Consider the following 12,458-nt stretch of genomic DNA (forward strand, 5'->3'; position numbering starts at 1 on the left):
CTCCCCTCGCCTCCGCCCCGGAGCCGCGGCAAAGGCATTAAAGAGCCGCATGCGGCTCCGGAGCCGCAGGTTGCCGACCCCTGGGTATGGCAGAGAATTCTGTCGACAAAGGTGTGGAAAATTCCAATTCTTGAAAGTCACGAAATAGTCGTCATCTTGCCCCCACCCCCCGCCCTGATATGCCTAGCTTACCTGGCCTGCAGCGCAGGAAGTTGCATGGATCATCTTCCTTCCGGATGCAATTGCGCAGCCTCCGGACCAAGCGCTGGAACCTCCCCTTGGGCTGATGTACAAAAGCCCAATGCACAACATGGATGGCGCTGCCCTCCTCCTGCTCATGTTTAAACATCCCTTCAAGCCCTGAGGGGGCAAGAGAGAAAGGCCGAGCTGGTCAGAAGCAAACATTGTAAATCTATGGTCCTCCTTTTTAAATGCAAAGAGCATTAAATGATAAATCGCATTGCAAAACCAAGAAATGGAAATGGACAGCTTCACCCATCGCAAGCGCCCACAAGCAGTGGGGGTTTCCGTTTTGGAGGAGGGACCATTCTTGTCCCCTTTCCCTTCAACTATACAAGGTTTTGTCAAGCCCACCCCAAACTCCTTCCATCCAATAGGGGGGATGTTTGAGGGCAGTGAAGTCCCTTCCAGATCACTTCAGATATGAATCTCTCTTCACTCCACACGCTTCTCAGCACAAGCATTTTCTCCTCACTTACAGGAACAGTGGGAAGACAAGCTGGCCTTGATGTGAGCCAGGTGTCCTAGAGAGACTCTGAAAGGCCCATGGAATCAAAGGGAGGCTGGGGAGGAGAACAGGTCCTCTCAGGAGTGGCTTCCGAGAGCCATGATGCGCTGGGGCAGGGCAGGGACAAATGCAGAGGGGCACTGCCTGCCAATCCAATTCCCCGAAATTCATCACCCATCCTGAGACCCTCAGAAGAAGATTCAGGAGGGGCCTGGGCCCCTGACCAACCACATGGCTGGATGGTCATTTCCACCATTCCAGAGGTGAGACCCTCCATCCTAACCAGGGAGGGTGTTGCTTTACTTGCCAACAAGCAGGACACACACGCCTGTTTGTTGGCATCAGGCTGCAAGAAGCTCAGGGGAAGTGGCAGGTTGGGGCCCCTAGGAGAATATCCTACACCCAAAGACGCCCCATGTGGTTTAGCGGACAGACTAAGAGCCCTGGAGCTGAAGGAGGGAGACCTGGGCCCAGTCCCCCCCATGGCTAGGAGCTCTGGAGGGAGGTGGGGAAGATGGGGAGTGAGAGGAGCTGGTTCTGGGTGGAAACATCCACTCTGAGGAAAAGATCACCAGCTAGAGAAAGGAGTCTCTGAGCTTAGTGGGAAGGACAGTGTGTGGTGTCCTGGGAGAGGAAATCAGGCCAGGAATGAACTGGGAGGCTGAGCCAGGAGAAGGAGGAGCTGGAAAGAGACCGGCTGCTGAGCTCTCATCCCAGTCAGGAGGGGAGAGATCCTTCTAGAAAGAGAAGACTCCCAAACCAGAGATCCCTTGGGTCTTTTGCCTGGAGTACCTCGGGAGTAGAGTAACTGGCAGAAAGTGCCACCTTGTTAAGAGCCAAAGTATTACGTGTGAAACAACTGAGAAAACCTTGAAGAGAAATAACATTGTAAACTGAGGTATCCTAAGTTTTATCCACTCATGTCATAAACTTCCTTGTTAAATAAAATTGTTAATGTTTCTTTGAAGAAATCCTGCCTGAGACTCCCAATTAGTGAATTTTACCTCACGCAAGTCCCCCACAAGATAATCTGAGGTAGTTGGAGGGCATTTGTGGGAATTGTGTTCTGTGAGGTGGGTGCACTAAATTTAGGAGAGAAGACGGGTCCAAGACTGCGGGGGGGGGGAAGACCCCTTGCGTCGTTGCATATTAATTGGGGGCAGAGGTGGGATAGGAAGTTAAAACCCACACAGATCCTATTTAGTTTTGAGCGGACTGGCAGACTTAAACATTCATGAGGAAAACTGGGTGCTGCACTTACGCCCACAGATATGGGGAATTTTGAGTGAAATCTACCCAGATCTCAGAGAGGATGAAACCTCTGATTCCCTCACATTTAAAGAGAGAGTGAAAGTGCGCTTTGGACTGACTGCAGAACAAAGCCAAAAAGCCTTTCGTGAAATTAAAAGGAAACCAGGAGAGACTTAGGCCCAACTGGGTAGCCGAATTGACCAAGCTCTGGACAGATGGGAGGAAAGTTAGATGAGCTCAAACAGCTCATCACTTTAGATCAATGTTTCCAAGAGGTTCCTGCTCATTTAGGCTGAAAACAGTAACTGAAGTCTCTACCTTGGGAGATGAAATCAAAGGAGACTCAGGGGGAGCAGTAATACTCTGTCCCTTCCAGAAAAAGCAACCCAGGGAGGAAGTGGGGTCTCAAAACGACAACCCTGAAGGGCGGGCCAAGGGTGCCGGGGGGAAAAGAGCCGTGATACGAAGTAAAAACCCACACAGAAACGTACCCAGGGACACAGAACAACCAGTTTAATACAGGAGTGAAGTTCTTTGACTAAAAAGAGAGAAAATTCCTGTCAGAAAATGACCAGCAAGCGCCAAGCCAGAGAGACTTCACACGCACACGCGCCCAGTCCCGGGTTCTGGGTCCTGCTTCTTCCCTGCCCTCCCCCCCCCCCCCCCGGAAGGGGCAGCTGTGCGCCTGCGCGACGCCCCGGGCTCCTCGGCAGGGAGAGAGAAGGATGAGCGGGGCGCGCCCGGCTCGCCAAGGGTTAAGAGGCGCCGAGCTGGCTTCCTAGAGGGGACAGGAAAGGAAGGCGGAACGCTCCTCCCCCTCCTCCCCTCTGACGTCCCTTCCGTCCAGAGCGGCCTCGCCGTCGCCTGCCGGGCTCTGGTGGGTCTCCTCTAGGGGGAAGCCTGGGGAACTCCCTGCCCCGGGAGGCGGGAAGGGGAGGGAAGAGAGGCTGGGGGTCCGGGAGGGAGCCAGAGGGACCTCAGGCCCTGGCCAGGGAGGTGGGACTGGAAGACAGTGAGGAGGGAGAAGGACATTCGGAGGGACATTATTATGAGGGAGAAGGGTATTAAGAGGGACATTATTGTGAGGGAGAAGTATATTAAGAGGGACATTATTATGAGGGAGAAGTATATTAAGAGGGGGATTATTATGAGGGAGAAGTATATTAAGAGGGACATTATTATGAGGGAGAAGGATATTAAGAGGGACATTATTATGAGGGAGAAGGATATTAAGAGGGATATTATTATGAGGAAGAAGTATATTGGGAGGGACATTATTATGATTATATATGATTATATAATAATCATTATTATGATTATTATTATTATATCCACGCAGTGGATGTAGCCTACCTTGATTTCAGCAAGGCATTTGACAAGGTGCCCCATGATATTCTTGTAAAGAAGCTGGTAAAATGCGGTCTTGACTATGCTACCACTCAGTGGATTTGTAACTGGCTGACTGACAGAACCCAAAGGGTGCTCATCAATGGTTCCTCTTCATCCTGGAGAAGAGTGACTAGTGGGGTGCCACAGGGTTCTGTCTTGGGCCCGGTCTTATTCAACATCTTTATCAACGACTTGGATGATGGACTCAAGGGCATCCTGATCAAATTTGCAGATGACACCAAACTGGGAGGGGTGGCAAACACCCCAGAGGACAGGATGACACTTCAAAACGACCTTGACAGTTTAGAGAACTGGGCAAAAACAAACAAGATGAATTTTAACAGGGAGAAATGTAAAGTATTGCACTTGGGCAAAAAAAATGAGAGGCACAAATACAAGATGGGGGACACCTGGCTTGAGAGCAGTACATGTGAAAAGGATCTAGGAGTCTTGGTTGACCACAAACTTGACATGAGCCAACAGTGTGACGCGGCAGCTAAAAAAGCCAATGCAATTCTAGGCTGCATCAATAGGAGTATAGCATCTAGATCAAGGGAAGTAATAGTGCCACTGTATTCTGCTCTGGTCAGACCTCACCTGGAGTACTGTGTCCAGTTCTGGGCACCACAATTCAAGAAGGACACTGACAAACTGGAACGTGTCCAGAGGAGGGCAACCAAAATGATCAAAGGCCTGGAAACGATGCCTTATGAGGAACGGCTAAGGGAGCTGGGCATGTTTAGCCTGGAGAAGAGGAGGTTAAGGGGTGATATGATAGCCATGTTCAAATATATAAAGGGATGTCACATAGAGGAGGGAGAAAGGTTGTTTTCTGCTGCTCCAGAGAAGCGGACACGGAGCAATGGATCCAAACTACAAGAAAGAAGATTCCACCTAAACATTAGGAAGAACTTCCTGACAGTAAGAGCTGTTCGACAGTGGAATTTGCTGCCAAGGAGTGTGGTGGAGTCTCCTGCTTTGGAGGTCTTTAAGCAGAGGCTTGACAACCATATGTCAGGAGTGCTCTGATGGTGTTTCCTGCTTGGCAGGGGGTTGGACTCGATGGCCCTTGTGGTCTCTTCCAACTCTATGATTCTATGATTCTATTCTATTCTATGAGGGAGAAGTATATTAAGAGGGACATTATTATGAGGGAGAAGGGTATTAAGAGGGACATTATTATGAGGGAGAAGTATATTAAGAGGGACATTATTATGAGGGAGAAGGATATTAAGAGGGACATTATTATGAGGGAGAAGGACATTAAGAGGGACATTATTATGAGGGAGAAGGGTATTAAGAGGGACATTATTGTGAGGGAGAAGGATATTAAGAGGGACATTATTATGAGGGAGAAGGATATTAAGAGGGACATTATTATGAGGGAGAAGTATATTAGGAGGGACATTATTATGAAGGAGAAGTATATTAAGAGGGATATTATTATGAGGGAGAAGTATATTAAGAGGGACATTATTATGAGGGAGAAGTATATTAGGAGGGACATTATTATGAGGGAGAAGTATATTAAGAGGGATATTATTATGAGGGAGAAGTATATTAAGAGGGACATTATTATGAGGGAGAAGTATATTAAGAGGGACATTATTATGAGGGAGAAGGATATTAAGAGGGACATTATTATGAGGGAGAAGTATATTAAGAGGGACATTATTATGAGGGAGAAGTATATTAAGAGGGACATTATTATGAGGGAGAAGGATATTAGGAGGGAAAGACCATGAAGGAGAAACGCTTGCAAACGCTTTAGCTTCTCTCTCTATTCATAAATCTCTGTATGTAGGGCATTTCCCCTCCCTAATTCTTTATTTGTTTGACTAAACTGCGGGAGGCAGTGAATGACAGGAGGGCCTGGCGTGCTCTGGTCCAGGGGGTCACGAAGAGGCGGACACGACTAAACAACAATAGGGACGGTGGCAATCCAGCCCTGGTTCCTAGGAAGACTCATCCATGCTTCCTCAGGGAACATTCTTCTTCTCTTGGCTGTGCTTTGATCTTATAATAGAACGTGTTTGATTCGTAGGATTTGCTGCAGCTTGCATTAGGACACACAGAACTTGGCAGAGGACAAAGAGGCTCCTTCCGATCTCTTGGAGACTTCCCGGGAGCCCAGATGGATGAGCAAGACTCAGCTGGCCCTGAAGCAGGAAGAGGCCATGCCATGGAAACGGGGAGCAGTGGGGGATTCGGGGAAAACTCCGTGCAGAAGATCCTGGGTGAGGAGGACACCCCTTGCTCAGAGGTGCAGAGCCAGGAGCTCAGGCAGTTCTGCTACCAGGAGGCCAAGGGACCCCGAGAGGCTTGCAGCCAGTTCTACCACCTTGACCATCAGTGGCTGAAGCCAGAAAGGCACACAAAAGCTGAGATGCTGGACCTGGTGATCTTGGAGCAGTTCCTGGTTGTCCTTCCTCTGGAGATGGAGAACTGGGTGAGGGAATGCGGAGCGGAGACCACTTCCCAGGCGGTGGCCCTGGCCGAAGGTTTCCTGCTGAGTCAGGCAGAGGAGAGGAAGCAGGCAGAGCAGCAGGTGAGAGAGACTTTCCTCTGGATACTCCCAAGGGGCTCCAAAGAGGAGGGAGAGTATTCCCAAATCATTTCCTAATGGCCCATCCTTTTTTGGAAAGCATATTATTATTATTATTATTTATGACACCCATGTGGCTGGGTGCCTTCCAGCACATGTAAAAGCATAAGAAGACATCAGATGTCTTCTAAAAGTTATGCATTTTCTTATCTCCTTCTCACCTGATGGGAGGGCATTCCCCAGGGTGGGGGCCACTGTGGAGAAGGTCTTCTGCCTGGCTCCCTGTAACTTCACTTATCACAGTGAGGGAATCAGCAGAAGACCCTCGGAACTGGACCTCAGTCCATGGAGACGCTCCTGTGGGTATACTGGGCCTTTGAGGCCAACACTTTGAATTGTGCTGGGAAACGTTCTGGGAGCCAGTGAAGTGTTGGAATTCTGCCTGGGTCAGAGGAATGTGCCACAGCGTAGGCACCGGCAGATATTCCTGTCGACCTCCCCGCGTCTCCACTCTGCTGATAAGCAGGCGAGGTCTCGGCGATTCTTCTCAGATGTGTGAGAGGAACACACCGTTCTTCCTCTCTCCCCTTTGGTGACCCCAGGGAGGGGAAAGAAGCAGACAGAAAACTATTTACATCTTTTATTTCTGTCTCTCATATCAGTACAGAGAAACATGTCTGCACTCGACAACAGCAAGAAGAAACACCACCCATGTACTTCCAGTACGGGTCATATGACACACACACTGAGCTAACATCCGGTGCTCAGTACAGAATGGACTGCCCCTTTGTTCCCATAGCAACAGTCACAAACATCCTGTCTGGCTTTCCAGCCACAAGCAGCTGACTGAGCTGCTGGAGCCTTTGCTTGCTGCAGCATTGGTGCTTTATGGTAACATGAAGATCCTTGAGGACCAATGTTTCATGGTCCTGGCAGCCAACCCCAGACACCAGTCTAGCAGAAGCAGGAAGCAGCTTTCACCTCTGTCCCCCGAAAGCGCTTGCCTCCGCCATTCCTTCTCTAACCCTTCTCCCCATTCTCTGTTTTGAATCCTTGTTGCTCTTTCAGAGGAAGGATCTTTTGGCAGAAATGGGTCTTGATTCTTCTGAGGCAGAGAAGACTCCGCTGGACGCCAGAGTGAGGCCTCTGGGTAAGGAGGAAGGAGTGTTTTCTCCCCCGTTTTGTCACATTCTCTTGGTTTCGAAACTAATCTGTGCGTTCTTTGCATCTTTTGGGGGAAGACACCTGGAGCCCAGAGCTCAGAGGGGGGGAGATGTATTCTTGCACAACTATTATATGAAATGGGTACAAATGTCCAAATGTACTCAGCTGGGAAGACTTTTACTGCAGCTGGTTCAATTCCACAGTTTATTATCTCTTCCAGCAATGCCTGTACATTAGTCCAAATTGAGCTCTGATTGACAGGAGAACCTCTGCTTCTTAATGGCAGCGAAGGAGGGTTTTCGGCAGGCGAAGGGCTTTTGCACTCAGCGCCTCCCTGCCTCCCGCAATCTATGCCGGAGCCGGAGCCTGGTACCGAGACAAACTGGGAGTGAAGCCCGTTCCCCCCTGTCCCTGGGGGCAACTTGCAAGGAGAATTACCCTCAGTCATCCTTGTTTTTCCTTTGCCAACGATCTCCCGCTGCCTCCATTAAGGCAGAGCGGAACCGGAAGCTAGCAGGGGAGACTTGGACGAAGCCCCATCTGTACTGAGAGATGCACTTACAGTTTCCCACTTACCTTTGTCTCTCCCAGGTGACGGAATGATGCCACCAAGACCTGCTCCCTCATCTTTTCATGGTGGTGGAGGGGAGGCAGCAGCTGTGGACCCAGATCAGGTAGGGGGAAGGAGCCTTGTGGGGAAGGACTGCTTGGATGCAGACTGGCTGGACACAGTTGGATGCAGAGGAATGGTGGGAGGAGCCAGAGAAGAGGGAGCCGACTGGGAGGAGGAGGAGGAGGAGGAGGAGGTGTCTGAAGCTGGAGAGGGAAGAGGGCTCAGGGAGCAGAGGGAGTCTGTGGCAGAGAGCAGCCCAGACTCCGAGGCAGAAGCTGCAGCAGGAGAGAGGGATGAGGAAGGCAGAGAGGGGTCTGGCCGCTGTAGAAAACAACAGAGCCAAGTGAATGTTCTCTAAGAGGACAGCCTTTGTCCTGTTCTGTTAGGGTCCAGTGTGCTTTGAAGATGTAGCTGTCCATTTCACAGACGAGGAGTGGGCGTTGCTGGATCCTGACCAGAGAGCTCTCCATAAGGAAGTCATGGAGGAGAATCGTGGGATCTTGGACTCTCTCGGTAAGGCTCCCTATTGGATCATCCTATCTGTTTTGTAATTCAAGACCTCTCTATGTGACGAACCTCTGATATTTCGATGGGGCTCAACAGCGCCACCCACAGCACCTGGGATGTTAACACTCCCACAGCAAACCTTGGATGGATGGCTATTGATTGTTTTTCCTGTGAATATTCTTCCTCCAGTTCTGCCGTTTAAAACCATGATCAGGCTGTCTGAACTGCCCAGGCCTTCTTAAATGTAGGCTTCAGAGTGATTTGGGATGTTGAAGTAGCTTCAGTCAAGTTTCCTGCTTTTGTTCTTCCTTCTGTCTCTCTCTGGTTGACCAAAGAGTTGCTTGACATTGGAGATGGCACAGATTCCACAACTGAACCAAACAAACTCCATCCCAAAACAGAGCCAGGCTTTTTGAATCTCAGGCAGTGAACCCTGTAGTAACAATAATGATAATTTTATTATTTTTACCCAACATCAAACATTAAAAACTTCCCAATACAGAGGTGCCTTCAGAAGTCCTCTAAAAGTTGCCTAGTTATTTCCTTGACATCTGATGGGTGGGTGCCCCTACCGAGAAGGCCCCCTGCCTCGTCCCCTGTAACTTCTCACAGTAATGTAACATGTAAGTACAGTGGTACTTCGGGTTAAGAACTTAATTCGTTCTGGAGGTCTGTTCTTAACCTGAAACTGTTCTTAACCTGAAGCACCACTTTAGCTCATGGGGCCTCCTGCTGCCACTGTTAGTGGAGTCTGTAACCTGAAGCGTATGTAACCTGCAGCGTATGCAACCCGAGGTAACAGTGTATATCTGAATTTTGGACAGGGAACTTTTCCACTTTGGCCACCTTTTAAATACCGTGTTTTTCGCTCCATAGGACGCACTTTTTCCGTCTTAAAAACTAAGGGGGAAATTCTGGGCATCCTATGGAGCGAATGCAGGGGGGGAGGCAGGCAGGAAAAGCCCCCAAGAGCCGCACACAAGCTTCGCGCGGGTCTTGCGGGCTTTTCCCCATGTGGGAGAAGGGACTGACGCGGCCAGTCAGTCCCTTCTCCCTCCTGGGGAAAAGCCTTGCGCAACCTCTCCAGCCGGGGGGGGGGGGGGAGAGGCTGCGCAAGGCTAAAGAGGAAGCCAGGGCAGCGAGCGCGATCCATCCTCTTTAGCCTTGCACGCCTCTCCAGCTGCGGGAGGCTGAGCGAGGCTAAAGAAGCCAACTTTTAAAAAATCTCTCTATCTCTATCTCTACCTCTTTTTCTATTTCCGTCCTTTCTCCACCCCCTTCTTTTCCTCTGGATCAGTGTTTTTATCTAACGTTTTAGTTTGAAGGGGGGGAAATTAAAAAAAAGGAAACTTTGCAGCTTTTATTTTAGTATACAATAAAAACAGATTAAACAAAACTCAAAAGAAGGAAATAGCATAGAAGAGAAAGGGGAAAGAGGAAGGATACAAAGCCATTTACCAGAGGTAGATCTTAACCCTTGCCTCACCTGGGAGCTTCTCTGGGCAGGTATTCCCTCGGCTTAAGTGGGGTGGGGGAAGAGTGGCAGGTAGGGGGTACCTACCTAGACACTGAAGCCACATGTCTCTTAGATGAAAATTGGGAGTGGGCATTGTGTGAAGTGGCTGTGGATCTCCTGCCGCAGAATTGTAGGACTGTATAGAGTTGGGAGGGCCACCCGAGGGTCATCTAGCCCAGCCCCCTCACAATGTAGGAATCACAGCTAATGAACGCCAGGCAGATGGTCCCCCAACCGCTGCTTAAAAGCCTCCAGTGGTGGAGACCCCCAACACCTTCCATGGTCATAGAATTGCGGGGTTGGAAGGGAACCCCAGGAGTCATCTAGTCCAGCCCTGGTGGACAGCGGGCACGATCCATCCCATTGCGCAGGGCTAAAGATGCTGCGCAAGGCTAAAGAGGAGGCCAAGGCAGCGAGCGGGATGGATCGCGCTTGCTGCCTTGTCTTCTTTAGCCACGCTGGAGAGGTTTAGCTCCTGGCTGGAGAGGTTGCGCGGCTATGGATCCCGCTTGCTGTCTTGGTTTCTTTGCTCTTTGGAACTGGGGGGGGGCGGGCTTCCCCCGCAGCCCTGAGAAGCTCTGGGAGAAGCGGACAGGCTGTGCGCATCGTGTCCATGGCTCTTTGGGGATGGGGGGGAATAATATTTTCCCCCTTGATTTCCCCCTCTAAAAACTGGGTGCGTCCTGTGGTCTGGTGCGTCCAATAGAGCGAAAAATGTGGTAATAAAAAAGCACATTTTAATTATGAAGATAGTATAGATCCATATTTAAATTTGAACAAAATGACATTACCAGGTTAAGCTGTACTTTTAAAAACTAGAGAGAGAAAACATAATAATCAACTTGATTTGTATACGAAACTAGACATTTTGTAGAACAAAAGGAACATTATAACATCTAACTCCCTTCAGTTCTTCGCCTCTCCCAAGCATTAATTAGCATTGTTCCATAATTTGGTGCTGCACTTCTTCCCGAGACGCTAATCCGTTTGCTTCTTAGTTTCAGGTGGTGATGAATTGGAAATGAAGAACAAGGGAGACCACAACGAAATCCACACAGCGCAGGAGCCATATCTGGATTCAGACTGTGGAGAGAGCTTCAGTCAGAGATCCCATGCCACTTCCCATCAAAGAAATCCCCATGAGAAGAAACACTATCAGTGCTTGGAATGTGGAAATAACTTCAATCAGAGGGCCAAGCTCACTTCCCATCAAAGGATTCATACAGGGGAGAAACCTTTTCAGTGCTTGGAATGTGGAAAGAACTTCAATCAGAGGGCCAAGCTCACTTCCCACCAAAGGATTCATACAGGGGAGAAACCCTATCAGTGCATGGAATGTGGAAAAAGCTTCAGGACGAGATTTGAACTCACTTCCCATCAAAGAAATCATACAGGGGAGAAACCGTTTCAGTCCGTAGAATGTGAAAAGAGCTTCAAACAGAGGGCCCATCTCACTTACCATCAAAGGATTCATACGGGGAGAAACCCTATCAGTGCATGGAATGTGGAAAAAGCTTCAGGACGAGATTTGAACTCACTTCCCATCAAAGAAATCATACAGGAGAGAAACCCTATCAGTGCTTAGAATGTGGAAAAAACTTCAGTCAGAGCTCCCATCTCACTTCCCATCAAAGAATTCATACAGGGGAGAAACCCTATCAGTGCATGGAATGTGGAAAGAGCTTCAGGATGAGCTTTGAACTGACTTTGCATCAAAGGATTCATACAGGGGAGAAACCCTATCACTGCTTGGAGTGTGGAAAGAGCTTCACTGCTAGCTCCTCTCTCACTTACCATCAAAGGATTCATACAGGGGAGAAACCCTATCACTGCTTGGAGTGTGGAAAGAGCTTCACTGCTAGCTCCTCTCTCACCTCCCATCAAAGAAATCATACAGGGGAGAAACCCTTTCAGTGCTTGGAATGTGGAAAGAGCTTCACTCGGAGTGCCAATTTCACTTCCCATCAAAGGATTCATACAGGGGAGAAACCCTATCACTGCTTGGAGTGTGGAAAGAGCTTCACTCAGAGTGCCAATCTCACTTCCCATCAAGGGATTCATGCAGGAGAGAAACCCTATCAGTGTGTGGAATGTGGAAAGAGCTTCAGGACGAGCTTTGAACTGACTTTGCATCAAAGGATTCATACAGGGGAGAAACCCTATCACTGCTTGGAGTGTGGAAAGAGCTTCAGTCAGAGCTCCCATCTCACTTTCCATCAAAGGATTCATACAGGGGAGAAACCCTATCAGTCCGTGGAATGTGGAAAGAGCTTCACTGATAGCTCCTCTCTCACTTCCCATCAAAGAAATCATACAGGGGATAAACCCTGTCAGTGCGTAGAATGTGGAAAGAGCTTCAATCAGAGGGTCCACCTCACTTCCCATCAAAGGATTCATACAGGGGAGAAACCCTATCAGTGCGTAGAATGTGGAAAAAGCTTCAGGACGAGCTTTGAACTGACTTTGCATCAAAGGATTCATACAGGGGAGAAACCCTATCACTGCTTGGAGTGTGGAAAGAGCTTCAGTCAGAGCTCCCATCTCACTTTGCATCAAAGGATTCATACAGGGGAGAAACCCTATCACTGCTTGGAGTGTGGAAAGAGCTTCAGTCACAAGCAGAATCTCACTTCCCATCGTAGAATTCATACAGGGGAGAAACCATATCACTGCTTGGATTGTGGAAAAAGCTTCAGTCACAGGAACAATCTCACTTCCCATCAAA

The 12,458-nt window shown here is 49.1% G+C and overlaps 3 protein-coding genes and 1 long non-coding RNA gene across 4 annotated transcripts in view; 3 read left to right on the top strand and 1 right to left on the bottom strand.

Annotated features, from left to right (window-relative positions):
- LOC310711115 (zinc finger and SCAN domain-containing protein 31-like) overlaps window positions 1-12,458 on the top strand; it is a gene marked incomplete at its 3' end in the record, with an annotated part of 73,180 nt that overhangs the window by 31,027 nt on the left and 29,695 nt on the right. The gene's annotated exons all lie outside the window — the stretch shown is intronic.
- Window positions 1-12,458, top strand: part of LOC310712878 (uncharacterized protein) — a 73,540-nt gene that overhangs the window by 27,955 nt on the left and 33,127 nt on the right. The window lies entirely within an intron of this gene.
- Window positions 1-12,458, top strand: part of LOC310712911 (zinc finger and SCAN domain-containing protein 31-like) — a 113,701-nt gene that overhangs the window by 8,315 nt on the left and 92,928 nt on the right. The window lies entirely within an intron of this gene.
- The window catches only part of LOC310712942, a 95,443-nt gene that overhangs the window by 2,432 nt on the left and 80,553 nt on the right, over window positions 1-12,458 (bottom strand). Inside the window, exon 2 of the long non-coding RNA XR_014529024.1 lies at window positions 193-1,144. This is a non-coding gene — a long non-coding RNA (uncharacterized lncRNA). The remainder of the gene's footprint in view (window positions 1-192; window positions 1,145-12,458) is intronic.

The sequence above is a fragment of the Podarcis liolepis genome (assembly GCF_965112155.1).
Source record: "Podarcis liolepis genome assembly, chromosome: 7".
Lineage (NCBI taxonomy): Eukaryota > Metazoa > Chordata > Lepidosauria > Squamata > Lacertidae > Podarcis > Podarcis liolepis.